Source organism: Nycticebus coucang, chromosome 13 (assembly GCF_027406575.1).
Source record: "Nycticebus coucang isolate mNycCou1 chromosome 13, mNycCou1.pri, whole genome shotgun sequence".
Lineage (NCBI taxonomy): Eukaryota > Metazoa > Chordata > Mammalia > Primates > Lorisidae > Nycticebus > Nycticebus coucang.
Genome location: NC_069792.1, coordinates 15,505,104 through 15,529,599, shown reverse-complemented (window position 1 = coordinate 15,529,599; position 24,496 = coordinate 15,505,104).

Here is a 24,496-nt window from a genome sequence, read left to right as displayed (position 1 = left end):
TTTATTGTTTCTGTGATTGCCACTGGGGGTCTTCTTCATATATTCTTTTCCTAGGATGATATCTAGAAGAGTTTTTCCAACACTTTCTTCTAGAATTCTTATGGTTTCGTACCTTACATTTAAATCATTTATCCACGCTGAATTAATTTCTGTGAGTAGTGAGATATCTGGCTCCTATTTCATTCTTCTACATGTAAATGGCTATTTTCAACCAAACAAGAGAGAACAAGTGCTGATAAGGATGTAGAGAAAAGGGAACCCTTATACTCTGCTGATGGAAATGTAAATTAGTACAGTCATTAGGGACCACAGTATAGAGGCTCCTCAAAAAATTAAACATAGAACTACTATATGATTCAGAAATCCCACTACTGGCTCTATATCCAAAAGATATAAAATCAGTGTATTGAAGAGATGACTAAACTCCCATGATTGTTGCAGCATTATTTACAACAACCAAAATATGGAATCAACCTAAGTATCTATCAATGGATGAATGGGTAAGGAAAATATGGTATACATACACAATGGAATAGCAGTCACGCTTAAAAAGAAGGAAATCTGTCCTCTGGAACAATGTTAATGAACCTCTATGAAGTTAAGTGAAAGAAGTCAGGTAAAGAAAGATAAATTATATACAATCTCACTTTATCAGTAGAATCCAAAAAAGTCAGACTCTTAGAAGTAGAGAGTAGAATGGTGGTTACCCAAGGCTAAGTGGATTGTGGGAAGAACTGGGCTGATGTTGGACGGAAGACCCAAAATTTTAGTTAGGAGGAAAAAGTACAGGAGATTCAGTGCGCAACAGGGTGACTATAGTTAATAACTATGAGTGGTACGCTTGAAAATTGCTAAGAAATGGATTTTAAGTGTTCTTACCATAAAAGAAAATAAGTACATGAGGTTACACACAAGCTAATTAGCTTGTCTCAGTCACTCCTCAATGTGTACATATATCAAGACATCATGTTGTACACTATAACCATACGCTATTTTTATTTTAATTTTTTAAAAGAATTATACAGATATGAGAAAAAATAAATTTGAAAACAGAGTATGAAGACAAAAAAATCAAGAGTTAGAATGATGCAGGACGCTAACATATATGCAAAATTTTAAGCACAGAAACACATATAATGTTGTATACATACATGTATAAGTAGTAGAAATGTAAAAATAAAGTCATGAAAGATACACAACCACCTTGAGATTGTAGTTAGGGAATGCACTTTTTCGATGTAAAGTGAGGCACTGCTAAATTCCATTTAACTCATATCAATGCAATGATACATTTTTGGGTTGGAATTCAGCTGATGAATCTTTTTCAATTAATTTTCAAATTTGTTTTTGTTTTGAAAATTATGTCCCTTGTAAGTGGTATCTAGCTAGATGTTACTGTTATTTGTAATTAATCTGATCATTTCCATCAAACAAAACCCAAAGACACCAAATCTCTTTTGGAAGGTGGTCTCAGTTGCATAGCTGCTCATGTAGTTCCCTTGGAAGTTGGCCAGGAGCCAGACGTGGGTCTTTGGGACTGTTTCCTTGGGTAAGGAGAGCATTATCTCACGATGCTCTTCATCCCTAAGACACTATTAAGATCACAAAACTTCTACCGTATAATACCTGAGATAAGACATAGTTGGGGGGGAAAGAAATAAATGGCATAAGAGAAGTCTATTAGAATCCTGACTATGTATTTAATAATAATACTTACAATTGTATACAGATCAAATCATGCTCTCTAGAAACTGCACGTCTTTTTTCCACACTATCGAGAGAATGATATTATCTAATTAGACATTTATTGGGTAATTATTAACCTAATTATCTAATCTGACATTTATTCATGCAGCACATATTAATGTAGTGCTTACTGGGTGCAAGACACTGTTAGGCATTAAGTGATGCAACACTAAGACTGACTTGATTTTGACCTTCAAAAGTTTACATCTGCCATAAAGTGAGACTCTGTCTCTACAAAAACAAAAAACAAAAAACAAAAGTTTACATCTGGCCTAACTTGATAAAGTTGCACAAATACCTTGTACATCACCTCACATTTGTATCGTAGGCACTATTGAATTCTTTAAGTGATTTTGTATATATTATTCTACTTAATCCTTAGTGTATTCTGAGGTAATCTTTATTTCCCAAGAAAAATGGGCATCAGATACATTATAGAGTAAGATTTGAGCCCATGTTGAACTCCCTTAAGTTTCAATCTCAAGTCCCACCAGGCTGCAAGACATGCCCTTCGTAGTGACACTAGATGGCTCACCAATGAGAACTGTCAAGAAAGCTGTTGAAAAATCCGAGAGGGTTTTCAGTCCATTCACTGCTTCCCCTCTATTCCTGGGCTTGGCGGTCCTCTGGGCTTATAATTCCCCAACCATGAAATGCACTCAGATCTCATAACTGAGAATCAGGTGCTACCGTCTCTGATTTTTCCTTCTTTCTTTTTTAAGGTACAGGATAGAGTTTATTGACAGGGAGAAAAATCGATAAACTCTTAACCAAGAGTAAAATATAAAAGCATACGTTTATTTTATATTACAGAAAGAGAAGAGAGTAGGGGGAAGAGATGAGAAAGAGAGAGAGAAGAGAGCAGGGAGTGAGAGAAGGGAAGGTGGTGGAGAAGAAAAGGAGTGAGAGAATAGCACGGCATCCCAAAGAAAGGAAGACTGCCAACCACCCTCTCGGATTTTTCAACAGCTTTCTTGACAGTTCCCATAGATTTACTGATTCAGTTCCAAAGAGAAGAGAATACACTTTTTTATCCAGCATAACTAACTGTCAGGCACACAATAATGCTATGAGATATTATCATTATCTTGCTAAAGATAGGTTAGAGCGAGAATTTAAAATACAAGTTCCAGAAACAGTCTTCACGTGTTCCAGTACTGAATCCATTTACTAACCAAGTTATTTTATGGAATGATGTAAGCATCCAACTCCAAGAGCTTTTGAAGGGATTAAATTAAATAATGTAGATAAAGTGTAAAATGCATAGTAAATGCTCAGTACCTGTTAACAATTAATAGTTAACACATAAAGAGACTGAGGCTAATAAAGTTTAAAAAGTATTTAATCATCCCAAGGCCAGTAGGCTAATAAGTGGTAGAAAATGGATAGAAAACAGATCAGTCTAACTCCAAAGCACACATTGTACACAAACTTGTACTCAAACTTTCAAATAAAGAATTCATATCAGTAGGAAAAAACAAACCTGCACTCCTAATATTTATTTATTGCATATTTTATTTGCAATATTGTAATAATATATTATATATTATAAATAACACGTGAGGTACAATCAAGGGAAGAATATAAATTATAAATACAAGTTATTCTAAAACTTTAGTCACTCTACATTATGCTCAATAAAGGCTGCCTCTTTGGGTGTCTAATTCTAGTTTGTACCCCTAACCTTTGTGTGTAGCAGGTGCTCAATAAATGTGCATAAAAGAGTGAGTATGAGGTTTTATTGTATGCTGAAAAAAAATAAACCTTATCCGCTGCTCTAACACACTGACACATTTGAATGCAAATATGTTCAAAAGCAGCGTCCTTGAATTGATTTCTAATATATCTGCTAGCTTTCAGCTGCTAAAGGTCAAGCTTCAGTCATCTTCCTCAGAGCATTAGTTAAAAGACAGAGTTTGCTATATGGTGTGAACAGCTGGTATCCCAAAAGGGCCATTTGCAAGGAGAAGGAGGAAGAGCCTCAAAGGCGTACACATCCCATTCAAAATTGTTTGTTTAATTTTCCTATCTGTAATCCTACAGAAAATAAATGCCACTGCCGTCTCTTTAAAATCCCTAGATCTTTGGGGGAATTTAAGGTTGTTTAATAACCATGGCTCTCAATTTTTTTCTGATGAATGCAGTAAACTAGAGGTATGGATCTTCAGCCTGGAGGGGATTGCCTGCGGACTGGATGGAAACGTGTGTTTTATTTCCTTCTCCACCAGATGAGAGGGTATAAAAGCAGTCACCTGTCAACCCACTCCAGCAATGAAATTCAGCAGTCTATTGTCCCAATCACTGCTCTCAATCACTCTAAACGGTCTCCAGAGACAATCATTATTATAGGACATGTTCCTAAGAGTAGATAAATGGAACTCCACCTGCCAGCCTGCATAGGGAAAGATGGACATTCTTGGCCAAAAATATGAAAGGGCCTGGAGCTTTATTGACACTTACATCAAAAATAGTTAGCAATGAAAGCAGCTGTTGTGGCGTGCTTTCCCCCATGACGTGTTTGGAATATGCTGTGAATTGAAATACAGACCTCCTGATAAGCAATTTACCTTCTGTCAGTCTCCATGTGCTTGCAGCATTACTGGGTACTCGCTGTGATAGGCCACTTAAAGCCGCACATGTGTACAGTTTGAATGAAAGATTAACTACAATTTGAGGCAGGAAGTAACGAATTGTGGAGTGTCATTCATAATGGCCTACATTGTCATCTGCAGGGTGACACCATAGCACAAAGGTGCCTCTGTTGTGACTGCTTTATGGAATCAGATGTCATTCATTCTAATGAAGATCTGACTACAATTCTAATAAGCAGAGAGCAAGACAGTTCAGGACTGGAAGCATTAATCTGCCTTGTTTGTTGACATTACAGCCATGACTAAAATGCCATCATGCAGGAAATTCTTTCAGAAGTGATTCAGTAAGGGCAATTGTAATACAATGTATAACAGCCTGGAACAAAGGATGTGCCAGGAGTTAATTCCTATATTTATTCTTCTTAGTTGATGTAGTATATCGAATTTTCCCCCCTTAAAAAATTTCTAGTTGATAAAATATTACAATGTCTCCTGCATAGAGATTGCTTTCTATAAGTAAGATGTGGAATTCCTGTCTCTTTAATGCAAAATTCTGTATATATCAAGTTTGGGTGGCAATTTCAGAAAGTGATGTAATGTATATTGTGAATGATGATTAAATACTTAGCTGCTCATTCCCTAAAGCTGTTGCCTTGCACCAGGCCATCTGTAGCTCCGGGACAATATTTAGGCACATCTATTTAGTCACATGAAGAGAATACGTAACTGATGTAGTTCTTCCTACTTTGGCTAAGGAATTCATCATTTGCAATCTGATAAACTGCTTAACAGTGTAAGATCAGTGGACAGCTGCCAGAGCTGGTATTTCTATAGAAATCAGGCTCCTATGAGTCATTTCTTTTGTAAAGAGGATCGAGGGTTTCATTTCCCTACCTAAGTTTGAGAGCAAATCTCTGGGTCTTTTCTCTCTCTCTCTCTTTTTTTTTTTTTTTTTTAAGAGACAGAGTCTCACTTTGCTGCCCTTGGTTGAGTGCTGTGGTGTCACACAGCTCACGGCAACCTCCAGCTCTTGGGCTTAGGCAATTCTCTTGCCTTAGCCTCCCAAGTAGCTGGGACTACAGGCGCCCACCACAACGCCCGGCTTGGGTCTTTACTCTTGTACTAACGTTTGATTCTTTGGATTCCTGGGGTAGAGCCTTAAGAGGCTACCTCATAAAGTAGAGGCCTCCTTATGAGGAAATAATTCACAATAGTTTAGTTTTTCATAACTCAGAAAGAAGGCATTTAGTACAATGATTCCTCAAATATCTAATAAATTTAAATTGTATACCCAAGATACTTGCAGTTGATTGTAAATCCTGGAAACATCTCAGTATCTAATTCTGCCCTTTTCACCCCATTTCATTGCTAGAGTTACAGACTGTGAAATATACACAATTCTGCCTCAGACACAAGTGTGGTCTGAAGTCCTTAGTTGGTACACTTGGGAACCTAGGTTGTCAACCCCTTCTACAAGCCAATCTGTTCCGGAAATCTAAAATTTCCAGCAAAGCAGGTTTTTTCACATGCTTCGTTTACAAAAAAAAAAAAAAATCACCACTGATTTCTGATGGAAGCTGAAAGAATTAACTGACCTACTTTGGAAGCACATTTTTGTTAATAACAATTCCAAACATGTTCCCAGGAGTATAAATTTATGCCACACATTTCAGAGACAGTAACTTCCTGGTATCATTTGTTGTGATTGGCTCTTGGGTGTTTGGCGGCTAATGCTGGCTCAACATGGAAAATTGATGTGAGCTGAGTTCTAACAGGCTTGTGTGTACCCAAGCACAGGCGATACTGGGAGTAACTTTTGCTTTCACTGAAACTGCCTCAATTGAGTCTTGTGTTTTCTAGCCAACAAATAGCTGAAGGAAATCACCGGAGCTGCCTGGCTGCTGACAGAGGTGGGCTTTAAGGCAGCCATGCAAATTAGTGTGTTCCTGGAGCACCCTCCCCCAAACCAAAAAGGCAGCAAACACCATTTCCATTCAGTGACTTATTGTTGCAGCTCTATAAACTTAAGCCTATTCCTATTACTAGGGGAACAATTCACCCCAAATTGGTGGCTTAAAACAGCCCACACTGATTACCTTACAGTCCTGCTGGTCAGAAGTCCAAAATGGGTTTCACTGGCCTAAAATCAAGGTGTCAGCAGAATGGTGTTCCTTCGGGGGGCTCCAGGACAGAAGCTTTCCTTGCATTTTTCAGCTTTTAGAGGCCACCTGCATTCCTTGGCTTGTGGCCTCTGCCTCCATCCTGAAAGGCAGCAATCCAGCACTGCTAACTCCCAGCCTCCTGTCTTCCTCTTCTCTTCATGTGGACTCCTATAATTATTACACATTGGCCCACTTGGCTAACTCCTTGGCTCCAAATCTTTAACTTAATCACATCTGCAAAGTCCCCTTCACCTGGTGAGACAACATAGTCACAGGTCATGGTATGGCATGGACATCTCTGAGAGGACTTTATTCCGCCTGTCCATATTTTATAGAAATCCTCTCTGTGTTCATTTGCATGAGGGATGCAGCCTTCAGATGTAGCCATGGCAGGCAGGCCTATCGCTCCCACATGGTATTATCAGGAGGGAACTGAGGCTCTAAAATGTGTGTGACTTGCCCAGCTCCACACTGAATTAGCCAGAAGCATAAGCTTTGGTCTCACTTTTATATCTACGTGACAAAAACTAGGGTACTTCAAGGCACACAGAGAAGGCTTGGTGCCCCAGATGGTGCTGCAGCCTGGCCTGAGTTTGTTCCTGTGCCAGCCTCTTGAGTCTCTGCTTTCTTTGGGCTATGGAGCTGGGTTTACTGGAGAACAGATCTCCAGCTTCCCTTCTCAAACCTCCTGTGTGCTTTTCCTCCTAGGCCTATCCTCCTAGAAACACCCATGCTATCAAGGAAGATTTCACTTCAGTCAGATCAATAAATACCTGAAAAACAAATATTCTTGATGAGACACTGCATTCAGTTGAGCTTTTGATAGACTGGAATTAAACAACCACGACATTACAATTCCCACAGTACAGGAGTGGGACCTGCATTTGAACCCCAACAAATTCTTTGCTATCCATGTGACATTGGCCGAATTAGTCCATGCTTCTCTGAGCCTCAATGTTTTGATTTTCAGAAAAAGGAGATAATGTGGTGTAGTTGTTAATGATTGATGATGATGATATCTGATAGCACTGTGCTGATGTCAAACTAAGTAACAGAGAGAGGCTCCTTGAAAGAAATTTATTTTGGAATAAAGTATTGCAATGCGAATATGTATGCTTTATTAACCAGGTGTGTATTCAGAGAGGTAAAGCAAGACAAAGGTTTTTACAGGAGAAAATGAGGATGATTGTATAATTGTTTTGAAATAATTACACTTGCTACAAAGATTAATAACAGCAATGATACCAGGCCAAGATTGAACAGGCAATTGCTAGGCAGATGTCCCTGCAGACATTTTTTCTGTGAGGTTGCAATGGCCTTTTTTGCAAGGTAGTATTCTTGCAGTCTTTTGTGATAATTTTTGTTATCAGGTATACAATAATAAGATTCATCTCTTCATGGCCTTTCTTACTTCTGTTTGTCACTTACCATTAGTGACTTCATTTTGATGCTGACAACTTTCACACTGGCATATGGAATGTTTCATATATTCATTCTTCATGTTCTCTCTTATTGCCTTAAAAGAGAGGATAGTTGAATTATGGACCCAAATTAGGAATATTTGCACATTAATAAAACAAAAGGGAGAGACTTTTATTATGCAATATTTAACACTGAGAATAAAACTAAAAACTTGGAATCTCAAGCATTATGGCAGGTGAAGAGCTGTTTCTAAGTGAACACCTCCCAGCTATTCATCAATCTCATCATTCCCTTCCACACTGAAGTGAATTATAGTCATTCTAATAAACTATATGGGAGATTGCTACAGATATGTGATAAAAAATGACAAAGTAATAACACAGGGGAATCAAGAGAATGTGAGAAATAGTAAACTAAAAGCCCTGAGCTATCTTCTTTATTCCACCTAAAATTCATTCATTCATTTATTTGCTATTTCTTGAACATTTATTTTATGCCACTTGCATAAATATAAGACTATCATGATTAATAAAATTTAAGTTATCTTCTAAGATGGCAAAGACAAGTAGTAATAATGGAGGCAAATGGATACTATCATTCTACAAGGTATGACAATTAAGTTTGCAAACTTGCCACCATGCACTTTCATGGACAGCACTGTGCAAACAACTCAGTAAGGTTTCATAACCTGGGTATATCAGTGTGTCCATGTGGTGATGTCTTGCTGGGTGGTGTTCATTATTGTTGTTGCTTGTTTTTGTATGCTGTACAATGATAGCTCTGATTGTCATTTCAGAAAAAATTGCCAAAATTGCTTTGAAGAGTAAACTAGATGCTGGCATCAGTGCATAACTTTCATAGTGATATTTGACAAAGACCATAGTGATATTCAGTAATGAGATATATAGCACTTTTTCTAGTATGAGTTCACAAACTTAATTGTCATATCTTGTATACTTCTTCTACAATAGAAATAGATTCCCAAATTTCATAAAACAATTAGATTAGAAGCAGAAATTAGTTTTATTAATTTTTTAAATATTTAATTGACAAAAATTGTATACATGTAAGGTATACAACATGATAATTTGACATACATATACTTTGCACAATGATTAGCATAATCAAATTAATTAACACATCTATAACCATTAATGCTGTATATTAGATTTCCAGAATTATTTATCTTTTTTTGTAGCATATTTATTTTTCTTATAACACATTAAACCTGAAGCCTATGTTTTGCAGCTTGAATATGATGCTTCTTGTTGATTAGTCAGTAGAATAAACAAATAAATAACTGTTCCCTATCTTCTATACAGGTTTCTGGTAGTGAAATTACCTGATATTTTTAATCCTAGGGCCTCTGAAATGGCTCATCCATTCACATTCTTTTTTAATCCTCACTTATTTATTCTAAATTGCCTATGTTTCCTTTATTTTACTATTTCTGCAACCTAGAGTCATCTCAAAATCGATTATGATCTTAGGGTTTTCTGACACATAGCATTTGTTACCTATCAATGACCACTTTGGGTCAGATTTTTAAAAAAAGAACTAGCATCAAGGTATATTACATATTAAAAATAGGTATATATATATTAAACTTAAAGAAAATTGTGTGCAAAGTTGACCCTCCACATTTCTCATTGTCTCAGTCTCAGCTAAAGGACTCTAGATGCCTGACCTTCAAGATTTCATTTTCTCAATATTCCTCAATTTTGGGGGTTATAACTGAAAGTTTTTACCCTTTGACAAAGTCCTTCCATTTTTTCCACCTTTCAACCCACTCTACCATCTGCTTCTATGAATTCAACATTTTTAGATTTTACATTAATGAGAGCATACAGTATCATCCTTTCTGGGTCCAGTTTATTTCACTTGGCACTATCCCCTCCAGATTTATCCAATTTGTCTCTGGTGCCTCTTTCCTAAATATAATATTAAAACTAGGTAGTATGAGTGCTCAACTGATTTTTGGTTCTTCTGAAGATGTTTGCTTATATGGATAGCTGTTGAATTTGGTTTTCATGTACAGGGATAATTTCTGGAGTTTTCTATTGAGCCATCTCCAGGATCTCCTTTTTAAAGGTTGAATGATATTCCACCATACATGTATACCAAGAATTAGGTATTTTAAGTATTTAGTTTCATTCCAACAAAATTTATTCCTGCAATACAGATGGAACACAGAGGAAGAAGACCCCAATGATACATACAGGGGATTTGAGTCTGTTATGTGCTGGAGAACTAAAAGCAGGAAGCATGGGTGAGTATGCCTTAAAAGATAAATCCTGTCTAACATTCCAGTCTCCCAAAGCCTTGGAAATCCTTTTTCCACATTAAACTAAGGCAGGTTCCACATTTTCAATTTGTTCACCATGAGCCATCTTTTGGGCCATGTTTCAGTCAAACAATCAAACTAACCCTTAGAGCTTTTTCTAAACTCCGAAACCTGAGCATTAAATGTAGAACCTCTGCTGGGTGCATAATGATGAATTTAGCCTGATCCATCTTTACATTTCTCCCGCTATTATTTCCCACCCTTAGTATCATTTCTGATTGTATAAATAAGAAAACTCAAATAGTTCGGTTGGACTATGGTGCATCTCTCATGGGTCATACTTTGTGCCCCACCTTAGTGGCCAGCTGAGACTTGAGTCTTGTTATAGTTCTAGAAGCAAAGATGGGTACAGTGTGAAGATGATGAGGAGAACCATCATTGTATTGGATGACAACAGCCTCTGGGAAATTTAATACAGTTTCCTTAGGAAACACAGGGTTAATCTCCTCACACAATGGTGGAGCACTTGCACTACACTGTACTACCAACTGTGTAATGTTTTCTTCCACTAGCAAGAAAACTAATCAGAATTTTGTGGTCCTGTGTCCCCAGCTTCATCAGGATCTTTCCATATGTCTCCAATCTAATTTATAGGACCCTGTTCTTTCTCAATGAATGCCTTCATTTTGACAGCAGATACACTGCAAGGCTAAGAGTTCCACTTGCATTGTAATTCAGCCATTTTCAGGGTGAGATTCTACATTTGATGTCTAGCAATCTCAACTCTGTGACTACAGGAGACAAATGTTGCCTTCAGGGTACACATGATTCCTTTAGCTCATTTTTATGGTGCTTGAGGTGAGAATTCAAATCCCTGAGTTCATCCTTTCCTTCCTTCACTTTGTTCAACACTAGGGCTAATCAACCAATTTTGTTATATTCCTTAGTTTTCCAAAAAGTTTCAATAGTATTATATACACAGTCACCCAGCTCCTTGCTTCTTACAAGTGATTTATTAGGAGATATTTCATAATCTTCATTACCAGTTCACATTATGGACTAGCAGCCCTCACTTTACTGCTGGAAATAGAGTCATTAGCATCTTTAAATCTCATCAGATTAGAAATCCAATTCCAGAAACCCCAGATTCAATTCAGAAAATCCATTCTTAAAATTATGTTCTTTTAGAACCACTCTTGGCATGAAAATCTGTATTAGTCAGTTTTTTCAGAAAAACAGATTATATATTTTCTCCTCATATATATATGAGGAGAAAATATATATATATGAGGAGAAAATATATATCAAAGACCTTGATATATATTATGCATATAATTATATTATATATATATATATCATTATAAGGTATTGTATTATGATTTGGGAGACTGAGACATTTCAAAATTTGCAGTCTGCAAGCTGGTGACCCAGGAAGATCAGCAGTGATGTCTGAGGGTCTGAGAGGTGGAGAGATGATGGTAAAGATTCCAGTATGAGCCTGCAGTCCTGAGAACCACTGAGGGCACAAGATCAATGTTCCAGCTCACGTAGCCTGACAGAGAGAGAATTCAATCTTCCTCTGCCTTTTTGTTTCATTTAGGCCCTCAATGGATTGGATGATGACTAAACACAGTGGGGAGAGCCATCTGCTTTCCTCAGTACAACGGTTCACACACTAATCTTTTCCAGAATCACCCTCACAGACACACCTAAACATGATGTTTATCTAGATACCTGGGCATCTCCTGGCCCAGTCAAGTTGACACATAACATTAACCATCACATGAGTGTTTTCTTTTTCTTTACTTCTTGTTTTCCATTTCTATAGTTTCAAGACAATTTGAAATGAAATTTCTGATTAAACTCTAGTTAAACTATAAGCCTAACATAAATGAAATATTTAAAATTAAAAAACTAAACAAACTGAAAGTATAAGGAGAGAATGACTACTCACGTATCTCCAAAGATCCAACTTCTACCACCACCAACAAAACAAAGAGAAATTCTGAGAGGACTGAATCAGTGGCAAAGTATCCCTATCTCCCACACCCCCATGGAATTCCCTTACCCCACTGGAAAAGTTATAAGTATTCCTAATTCCCAGACCCTCATGGAATTCCCCACCCCACTGGTAAATTTTAATTAATACTTAGAAATTATAACCTTGTTCTTGAGACAGTGTTCACAATTATCTTTCCTTTTGTCATGTAGATAGCAACTGGAAAAACTTATGTAATCACAGAACTACCTGAAGCAAGTTACTACAATTTACATAGCTCAGTTCCTATAGTATCTCAGTCTTTTTATTATTACTATACAACTATCCTATTTGGAACAAGTACAGTTTAGCTTTCCTCAGGCTGGGACAGGGGTACAAGTGGCCTGGAGCCACTTGCTGTGAAATGGGATAGTTGCAGGCTACTGTCCCCATGTGCCTGAACAAATGCAGATTTCCTCATAGTTGTTCCATAACTCATCCCACTCACCTCCCTCTACCAGCCCTACTTATTCCCATAGACCCCCAAGGATCAAACATTTCATTATTAGAAAAACTCTCTTGAAACTCTTTCCCCTCCCCTCTGATTTCCATTGAATAAATGACACCAGTGCAGGGGGACCCTTCCTTTGCTGCTGCTTAACACATTACACAGTAGAGCACTTAGGAAATGCACTGATGGCTCCCATCCCAGGTAGATCAGGCCTTTCCTCTTGTTGGTTTACGTGGTCAATCTATTAGTTGCGTAAGAAAATGCTGTGAGCTGTTGAAGCAGTGAGTGTCTGTAGTCCTCTGGCTTAATTTTAACTAAAAGCTATTCTTATCCCTTAGTTTCACGAAAATCATTTAAAATAGCCATGCTTTACGTTTAGGCCTGATTGTGCCAATGAAAGAATAAATAGGAAAAGAAAGAGGCTAAATGCCTGAGATATTTTGATTGAGTTTGTGATAGCTAATATAAGTAAAACAAAAGAAAATAAACACAAGTAAAACAAGAGAGTTTGGGGCTTGAGCCTAAATTTGTTAATAATAACAAAAACTTTGCTTTGCTTATATTTCTTATTTTTTGTTTTATTTTAGTTAAGTAGGTAACATTTTGGAGGTTGAAGACGATTTAAATACTAACAACGGCTATTTGCTGAATTTTAAGAAATTATCTGAAATCATTTTCCTAAATTTTTAACTAAAAGGTTAAACTTAAATATACTATTCTGCATGCCCCATGTTATTTTCAATGTTTAATGACAGAACCAAAATAATACGTGGCTTATATTTATCCACTCTTCATGGAATAACATGGAAGTAGAGTTTATGCAGATAGAACATTTTAAAGCATAATAGCTATCAAGATAAAACAAATACAATAATTTACTTATGTATTTATGACAATGGCAAATAGGATCTTCTAAACTGTACAGTTCTTCCCTGTGAGATTCCCAAAGAAACTTCATAATAATACTTGCAAATGTTTCCAAAAGAAGGAAAGTTTATGAAACATGTTTAAATATTTATGGAATGTTAAAAATGAGGCATTAATTGGCAAACAACTTAATTAAAATGCTTTCTCAAGTAATTAGCAACAAATACTGCCCTGTCTGTTTTGCATGCCATTTGTCTTGGTGTGTTTGTTAAGCCTGCCTGTCAGTCAAACCTTGCTTCAGGTAATTTTTTAGCTCTGTGGGGAAAATCTTCAAAAATTACATCTGAATTTAAAATATTTTGATTATCATTTTTTATCTAACAAATTCTCTTTTTCACTTCATCTTCTATATGTCCCAGGAAAGCACCACCCTGGGAATCTAGGGCCTGAAGATGAAATTCTGCATCAAGGCATTACTGAGTTTCCACAAACGCTCTCCAGAGAACAAACTGAATCAATCTAGAATCAACAAACAGTGCAGTTAATTAATGAGAACGCCATAAGGGAGCTTTTTTAAACAATGTTGACGGCTGCTGCCTCAGGACCAATAGCACCAGAAGTTATTGCTGGTTTGAAAGAAGTGACTCTTAGGGTTCCCCCAAGGCACCTTTTGCTTACATTAGCTGTTTACCACAACTTTTCCTTTATTTGCACCCTAGGGGAAATACACTTATTTCCTAAATTACTTTTTAAGTGATGCTTATTCCTGCCAGTAGCCTGAGGTACAGAGTGAAGGTACCACAGAGTAAACAAAAGCAGAAACCAAGTTTGAAGGAGCACTGGGGGAAACACATACCCTGTAGGGTTGTTCTAGCACAAGTCCCCAGCCGGCGCATGAAGCGGGAAGCTTGTGCTGTTGGCGGGGTCTTCCTTACTGCCCTGGAAGCTGTGGGAAGGGTCTGGGGGCTGGTGGCAGTGTCACGTGTGAAGGGTTCGGAAGATGTCAATATTATTTGGGGGCAAGGAGCCTTATTAAAACTAAAACAACTGCAAGATACTTATACACTACAATAAAGTCTTGCTGTTTCTTGGTGTTTAAAGCCATCTGTCCACAAATATGGCAGTCTCACTGTCTTCTGTTCACTGATTCTCTCCAGCTCCTACAACAGGGCCTGGCACACAGCAGGTGCTTAAGAAATACTGTTAAATGAATGATTTAATGGCTGACGATTGAACTGAATACAAGTTGGTAAAGGAAAACCATAGCCAGAAAGGGTGGCAGATTCCTGCAGTCCCAGCTACGGGGAAGACTGAGGCATAAGAATCATTGTAGGATTCAAGTCCAGTCTGGACAAGTAGGGAGATGCTTACTCTAAAATACGTACACAGAGGGTGCCAAAAAAAATGTATGCACAATTTGGAAAAGGGAAAACTATGAAAATTGTCATACTCAATATAACAAAAGATGAATACAAGTCACATGGAGCACTTCTTGTAGTTGCATAAGTCAAACCTGACTTGGGTATTACAATTTTAATACATTTTTTCTTTCCTAAAATGTGTATACATTTTTTTGGCACCCTGTGTTCTGTGTGTGTGTGTGTGTGTGTGTGTGTGTGTGTGTGTGTGTGTGTGTGTGTTAGATCTCCCACTAGTTTCTCCAGCAACTGAAAGGTTGAAAGGCACCGGGTTTTTAGGATTAGCTATTAATATTTGTCATCAGTCTCTAATGCATGGGGCAAATAAAATGCAAATTTCCGCCATTCAAAAAATATTTATAGAACTACTAGATGTTGTGAATTGTGCTAGACTTGGAAATCAACAGGGATTAAAATATAGTCCTACTTCCTGCCCTGAGTTTGTAGTCTAATGGGGAAATCAAATCATCAACCTTAATTTAATAATCATATCAATGTATAATTTTTTTAATGTAAGAAATGCCTTAAAAATGATACCAGATTCTGTGAAAGCACAGAAAAGGGTTCAGAGGACTGGATTGTCAGAAGGCCATTTTCTTTTATGATGAAAACTTTTTAAATACAGAAAAGAGCAATTTAAGGAAGATGTGGGGTTTCGGGTCACAGACTAGAATATTTATCTATGCATCTTTTCTTGTGAATTAAAATTCCATCCAAACCTCTGATATAGTGTTTCTCAAGATGTCAGCTGCTTCAAACTGTTATGCAGCTCCAAAACTTTCAACATTCATACACCCACAGAAGACTATTTTAGTAGAATAAGTAGGCATTAAATTCAGTAAGCCTTAATTCTCTTCCCTATAATTAAGATTTTTAAATATCTTAGCAAGAGTGAAGATTAATTTTTTAATTAATGTGTAACAAAATACAGTTTATAAATATTCTGATTTTAAAAATAGAGTTTTATATTAATAGCAATAATGTAATAGAAAATAGATATTTCTTGATTGCTTTCTATATGTGAAGAGCTGTGCTATATTCTTTCTTATACTTATTTTTAATATTCAATTATATTAAGTATTAATATAAAGTTGGGTTTGCTTTCCAGTTAAGATTCTTATCCTCATGCTGATCATTTTCATTTTCTTATCTAAGAATGGATAAGATGAAATATGACAAATTATGCTGGTGAACTTTTTTAAAATTTGAGGTAATATATGTGCACAGACAATGCCTCTCACGTCATTTGTATTTATCACTGTAGGCCCAATGCATAAGCAGTGCTGGCACACAAAGATGGCCCCTAGGTGACAATGGTGAATGAATAAATGAGTCAGTCAGATATTTGGAAATGTGTTGATTTTTATTAGCTGCCTGTGTAGGTATGCTAGGGTCTGGGGGTGGGAGGTGGGGAGATAGACTGCTAGTATCTTCCTGCTTAATTTTTTCTTACAATCTGGTTACTTGCCACCTAATAAAATTAAATCTCATTATGGATAAAAGCTACTAGACTTGGTAAAGAGCGATATTTTTAAGATCGGTGGGGCCACTAAGGTTCAACAAAACTAAAAGACAATTTGTTTGACGCAGTTTAGATTTTAGGCATAATCCATGCTGTCAAATGTTAGAGAGACTACCTGATAGGATTGCAAACTTGCGGCAGCACAGCATGTATGTGGGATAGGGCGGAGACAAATCTACATAAATTACTCTGTTTTCTCCACCTGTTATACTTGTATTCAGAAATACTCAGCCACTATGTCTTGGTGAATATGCTTCTGTGTTCCACCTTAATATTGACATATTCTCCTGAACTCTTCTGAAAATTTGAGAATTCCTCATGACAAAAAAAGTTACTTAAGTTAATATGACATGTAGGTCACAAAAGCTTGACTGGAAAGCCATAAATCTTAACAGAATATTAATTTAACATTTTTTTTGACTTTTGGAAACTTACCAACTTTGTCCCAAGGAATTTTTGATATGTCAAAAACATGAAAACCATATAGAAATAATAAAGATGTTACAGAAAATAACTTAAGGAGTAAAATCAAGGCATTGCTGTTCAGGCAGAGTGGCTCATCCTAGCACTTTGGGAAGCTGAGGTAAGAGTGTTGCTTAAGCCTAGGATCTTGAGGTCACAGTGAGCTATGATAAGTCTACTACACTGTAACTCAGGCAATACCCAAGGACCTGTCTCAAAAGAAAAAGAAAAGAGACAAACAAAAGAAAAAATAGGCATTTAAAACATAATTTTTTAAGTGACAATATCTAGGAAAAACAATCAATGAGGAATTGACTGGGACAAGCATTAATATATCAAAGATGAAAACTATGTAAGAATAGAAAGGATGCAATATATATTAAGAAAAATAGGAGAGAAAAGATTCTAGATTATTTTTAGATACTCTTGTTTCCATTGCTAATCATGAGAGAAATGTAAAGCAAAACCACCTTGAAATATCACCAAACCCAGTGAGATTAGCCCATGTCACAAAGTCCCAAAGCTGCAAATGCTGGCATGGATGTGGTGAGAAGGAAATGCTTTTACACTGTTATGGGGATTGCAAACTAATACTTCTTCTTTAGAAAGAAGTATGGAGAATCCTCAAAGAGCATCAATCCCATCACTAGGCATCTAACAAGAACAAAAAAAATTATTTTACCATAAGGAAATTTACACTAGAATGTTTATGCACCTCAATTCACAATCACCATGATGTTCAAGCAACCCAAGTGCCCATCAACCCATGAATGGATTAATAAACTGTGATAAATGAAGAGCATGGAATACTATTCAGACATAAAAAGATGGAGAAGTTACATCTTTTGTATTAACCTGGATGGAATTGAAGAACATTCTCCTTAGTAAAGCATCACAAGAATGGAAAAGCCAAGAATCCAATGTAATCAATACTTATATGAAACCAGTAGATGAACAAGTACACACTTACAAGAGAGAAAAACACAATTAAATTCAAAAAGAAGGAGAGGAGAAAAGGGGGAGATGGGAAGGAGGAGAGGGGATTGGTAAACTCTCACCCAATGCATGGTGAAGGGCTCAACTACAACTTGGACTTTACCTAACAAATGCAAGTCATGTAACCTCATCATTTGTACCCTTGTATTAATCTGAAATAAAAAAGAAGCTCTTGTTTCATTTGTACAAACCAGTTATGCTTTGACAGAGGACAGGAGTAATGTAATGCCGGGGAGAAATAAGAATAGACAAGAAGCAAGCAAGCTTCAACAACAATGAAAAGTACTACTTTTGTGAAACTAGTAATGACTAATTGCTGTCCTCATGCCCCTCCAGTCACAAATCACAAATAAAGGAATTAAATAACAAGTTCTAAAGTCTGGTTTTGACCATTGTATATGTTGACACATAATAGGCAGTTTACAATGCAGACGAGTAATGTCAGGTAACAGAGATAATCTACTAAAAGAATAAGACACAAATGTTTTCAATGCAATAGTCAGAACCTCAACGAAGAGCAGATAAGTTTTGATAGTCTGTGTAAATATTGGTGGATAAATTAGTACCCTTAATCTTAAAGTAGAAGTTCCTCAGGAAGTTTCACATAGCAAGGAGAATACCCATTGAAACTAAATTTCTGATAAATCAACCCAGTTCTACATTTATCTGCAAGTCTGTTCTTCATTATAGATGCCACATTGAAGAACCTAGGATTCTGGGACAAGTCTGGGTTATTCTCATACTATAGATTGTATCTGATCTAAGCTCTCTGGCTTCACAGCAGGATGAGAGTGATGTTATAGATTTGCACCAAATTAGATTTCCAGGCAGTGTCCTTTTTTGTGGGTGACTCGCTCTTTACTAGAATTCTATTATTGAGGCTTGGCTAGAATTTAGCCAACCTCCACGGTGTCAGGGGCATCTGGGCATTTGCCCCAATGTGTTCAACACGTTGTCAGATTGAGAGATATATGTGCAGCACAGAATGGAAAGTTTTGGTTTCTCAGAGCATTGGAAATACCTCCTAAGAAGAGAAGTGTCTGTTTGGATTAGATGGTTTCCAGTTAAACAGATGGGGTACCAGCCTCCTGGGTTTAAAACTGGCAGAACCTTTTAGGGCATTCAATAAAAGAATCAACAGTGTTTAAAGGGAAGCAGAAACACTAGGGTCAAAAAACATGACATATTTTTGCATGCCAAATAATAAAGTTGACATATCTACACGTTAAATGAGCCAACAAATTTGATTCTTTGACAAAGTAAAATTACATACATTAATGGAATACATTTTTGTCCTACAGTCACCCAAATTTAGCATAAAAATTTTTAATTTTATAGAAAATTTTTAGTTTTCTATGGTTTAGAGTAAGGATTATTCATGATAAATGTTGGTCTTTTTTCCTTACCATTGAACCAAGTCTCAAACCCTAAGTGAGTTTCAACCAAGAGTGGGTTCAGTTTAATTTAATACGCATGTACTGACTACATAATATGTTTCAGGCACTGTGGTAGTTTAATTTTTTTTTTATTAAATCACAGCTGTGTACATTGATATGATCATGGGGCATCATTCACTAGCTTCACAGACTGTTTACCAAGTTTCACATATACCCTTGTAAGATGCACCGCTGGTGTAATCCCACCCATCCCTTTCCCTCTACCCACCTCTCCCCTCCCTCCCCTCCCTTTCCCCCTTCCCCTATTCTTAGGTTGTAACTGGGTTATAGCTTTCATATGAAAACCCTAAATTAGTTTCATAGTAGGGCTGAGTACATTGGGTACTTTTTCTTCCATTCGTGAGATACTTTACTAAGAAGAATGTGTTCCAACTCCATCCATGTAAACATGAAAGAGGTAAAGTCTCCATCTTTCTTTAAGGCTTCATAATATTCCATGGTGTACATGTACCACAATTTATTAATCCATTTGTGGATCGATGGGCACTTGGGCTTCTTCCATGACTTAGCAATTATGAATTGAGCTGCAATAAACATTCTGGTACAAATACCTTTGTTATCATGTGATTTTTGGTCTTCTGGGTATATGCCCAGTAGAGGGATTACAGGATTGAATGGCAGATCTATTTTCAGATCTCTAAGTGTTCTCCATATCTCTTTCCAAAAGCAATGTATTAATTTGCAGTCCCACCAGCAGTGCAAAAGTGTTCCCTTTTCTCCACATCCGCGCCAATATCTCTGGTCTTGGGATTTTGTGATACAGGCTAGTCTCACTGGAGTTAGATGGTATCTCAAAGTAGTTTTGATTTGCATTTCTCTGATGATTAAAGATGATGAGCATTTTTTCATATGTCTGAAGGCCGCATGCCTGTCTTCTTCAGAGAAGTTTCTCTTCAAATCCCTTGCCCAGCTTGCAATGGGATCCCTTGTTCTATTCTTGCTAATGCGTTTGAGTTCTCTGTGGATTCTGGTTATTAAACCTTTGTCGGAGACAACCTGCAAATATCTTCTCCCATTCTGAGGGCTGTTTGCTTGCTTTACTTACTGTGTTCTTGGCTGTGCAGAAGCTTTTTAGTTTGATCAAGTCTCACTAGTGTATTTTTGAAGCTGCTTCAATTGCCCGGGGGGTCCTCCTCATAAAATACTCACCCAGCCCGATTTCTTCAAGGGTTTTCCCTGCACTCTCCTCTAGTATTTTTATAGTTTCATGTCTTAAGTTTAAATCTTTGATCCAGTGAGAGTCTATCTTAGTTAATGGTGAAAGGTGTGGGTCCAGTTTCAGTCTTCTACAGGTTGCCAGCCAGTTCACCCAGCACCATTTGTTAAATAGGGAATCTTTTCCGCACTGAATGTTTTTAATTGGCTTGTCAAAGATCAAATAGCGGTTAAGTAGCTGGATTCATCTCTTGGTTCTCTATTCTGTTCCAGACGTCTAATTCTCTGTTTTTGTGCCAATACCATGCTGTTTTGATCACTATTGATTTGTAGTATAGTCTGAGGTCTGGTAGCGTAATTCCTCCTGTTTTGTTTTTATTTCTGACTAATGTCTTGGCTATTCGAGGTTTTTTCTGATTCCATATAAAATGAAGTATTGTTTTTTCAAGATCTTTAAAGTATGACAGTGGAGCTTAAATAGGGATTGCATTGAAATTATATATTGCTTTGGGTAGTATACACATTTTAACAATTTTGATTCTTCCCAGCCATGAGCATGGTATGTTTTTCCATTTGTTAATATTTTCAGCTATTTCTTTTCTTACAATTTCATAGTTCTCTTTATGGAGATCTTTCACGTCCTTTGTTAGATAAATTCCCAAATATTTCATCTTCTTTGGCACTACTGTGAATGGGATAGAGTCCTTAACTGTTTTTTCAACTTGACTGTTGTTGGTATATATAAAGGCTACCAATTTATGAATGTTGATTTTGTAACCTGAGACGCTGCTGTATTCCTTGATCACTTCTAAGAGTTTTGTAGTAGAGACCCTAGTGTTTTCCAGATATACTATCTTATCATCCGCAAAGAGGGAAAGTTTGATCTCTTCTGACCCTATATGGATACCCTTGATCGCCTTTTCTTCCCTAATTGCAGTGGCTAAAACTTCCATTACAATGTTAAAAAGCAATGGACACAATGGGCAGCCTTGTCTGGTTCCTGATCTGAGTGGAAATGATACCAATTTAACTCCATTCAATATGATATTGGCTGTGGGTTTGCTGTAGATGGTCTCTGTCAGTTTAAGAAATGTCCCTTCTATACCAATTTTCTTAAGTGTTCTGATCATGAAGGGATGCTGGATATTATCAAAAGCTTTTTCTGCATCGATTGAGAGAATCATATGGTCTTTGTTTTTTAATTTGTTTAAGTGCTGGATTACATTTATAGATTTACGTATATTGAACCAGCCTTGAGATCCTAGGATAAAACTGACTTGGTCATGATGTATAATTTGTTTGATGTGTTGCTGGATTCTGTTTGTTAGGATCTTGTTGAATATTTTTGCATCTATATTCATTAGTGATATCGGCCTATAATTTTCTTTTCTTGTTGGGTCTTTTCCTGGTTTGGGGATCAGGGTGATGTTTGCTTCATAGAACATGTTGGGTAGTCTTCCTTCTTTTTCTACCTTTTGGAACAGGTTGAGTAATGTAGGTACTAATTCCTCTTTAAAGGTTTGGTAGAATTCAGACGTGAAACCATCTGGTCCCGGGCTTTTCTTTTTAGGGAGGTTTTTATATGGTTGATGCTATTTCCGAACTTGATATGGGTCTGTTCAACATTTCCACTTGATTCTGGCTAAGTCTTGGAAGGTGACGTGCTTCCAAGTACTGGTCAATTTCCTTCAGATTTTCATATTTCTGAGAATAAAGTTTCTTGTAATATTCATTAAGGATTTTTTGGATTTCTGACGAGTCTGTTGTTATTTCGTCCTTGTTGTTTCTGACTGATGAGATTAGAGATTTTACTCTTTTTTTCCTGATTAGGTTGGCCAAAGGTTTATCTATTTTATTGACCTTTTTTGAAAAACCAGCTTTTTGATTTATTGATCTGTTGTATTATTCTTTTGTTTTCAATTTCATTTAATTCTGCTCTAATTTTGGTTATTTCTTTTCTTCTACTGAGTTTGGGGTTGGAATGTTCTTCCTTTTCCAGTTGCTTGAGATGTCCCATTAAGTTGTTAACTTCCTCTCTTTCCTTTCTCTTGAGGAAGGCTTGCAGTGCTATAAATTTCCCTCTTAGAACTGCCTTTGCAGTGTCCCAGAGGTTCTGATAGTTCATGTCTTCATTGTTGTTTTGTTCCAAAAAATTGGCGATTTCTTTCTTAATCTCATCTCTGACCCAGCTATCATTCAGCATAAGGTTATTTAAATTCCATGTTTTTGTATGAGTATGCAGATTCCTGTTGTTACTCAGCTCAAGTTTTATTCCATGGTGGTCTGAGAAGATGCATGGAACAATTTCTATTCCTTTAAATTTACTGAGGTTAGACTTGTGACCTAAGATGTGATCGATTTTGGAGTAAGTTCCATGGGCTGATGAGAAGTATGTGTATTCAGTTTTGTTGGGATGAAATTTTCTGTAGATGTCTGCTAAATCCAAATGTTGGATGGTTAGGTTTAAATCTAAGATTTCTTTGCTCAGCTTCTTGTTGGAGGATCGATCCAACACTGCCAAGAGAATGTTGAAATCTCCCACTATTATGGAGCTGGAGGAAATCAAGTTGCTCATGTCTGTTAGAGTTTCTCTTACAAATTGAGGTGTATTCTGGTTGGGTGCATAGATATTAATAATTGAGATCTCATCATATTGAGTATTACCCTTAACAAATATGAAGTGACCATTCTTGTCCTTCCTTACTTTTGTTGGTTTAAAGCCTATTGTATCTGCAAATAAAATTGCAATACCTGCTTTTTTCTGATTACCATTTGCCTGAAATATGGATGACCATCCTTTCACCCTGAGTCTGTATTTGTCTTTTAAGTTAAGATGTGACTCTTGTATGCAACAAATATCTGGCCTGAGTTTTTGTATCCAATCAGCTAACCTATGCCTCTTTAGAGGACAGTTTAAGCCATTCACATTAATGGAGAATATTGATAAGTCTGGTGAAGTTTGGGTATCGAGTTTTTCAAAAGTCCAGTGGGCATTTTTAATCCTTTCGCCAGTGTGGAAATTGGAGTTCGATCTGAAGTTTCTGAGTGAGTTTACTTTTGTGGTATAGGATTGGGTTGGTCATTATGGAGGATAGGTCTGAGAATATCCTGAAGAGCTGGTTTGGTTATGGCAAATTTCTTCAACATATGAATGTCATTAAAGTATTTAATTTCTCCATCATAAATGAAACTCAGTTTAGCTGGATACAAGATCCGGGGTTGAAAGTTATTTTGCTTTAGGAGATTAAAAGTCGGTGACCACCCTCTTCTGGCTTGAAAAGTTTCAGCAGAGAGATCTACAGTCTTTCTAATATTCTTCCCTTTGAAGGTAATGGTTTTCTTTCTCCTGGCAGCTTTGAGGATTTTCTCCTTCATATTAACTTTAGTGAAGTTAATTATGATACGCCTGGGGGATGTCTTATTGGGGTTGAGTCGTGCTGGGGTTCTGAAGCTGTCCACTATCTGAATTTCAGAATCTCTAGGCATGTCGGGAAAATTCTCTTTCATAATTTCATGCAGAAGGGCCTCTGTGCCCAGCGAGGCCACTTCATCTGTTTCTGGAACTCCTATGATTCGGATAGTCACCTTTTTCGAATTATCCCAGAGCTCTCTGAGAGAAGGATTCGTTTTTGCTCTCCATTTCTCTTCCTCTTTGAGAGTTTGGGAGCTTTCAAAGGCTTTATCTTCGATGTCAGAAATCCTTTCTTCTGCTTGCTCCATTCTGTTGCTGAGGGATTCTACTGTATTTTTCATATCTTTGAGGGCTGCAAATTCTTGCTTTAGTGTGTCTAAGTCTTGGTGGTTTTGTCTTTAAATTCGTTAAATTCTTGAGACAACTTTTGAATTTCTCCTCGCATTCCTAATTCCACTTTGTTAATCTTGTCTGCAATCCAAATTCTGAATTGATTTCTGACATCTCAGCCAG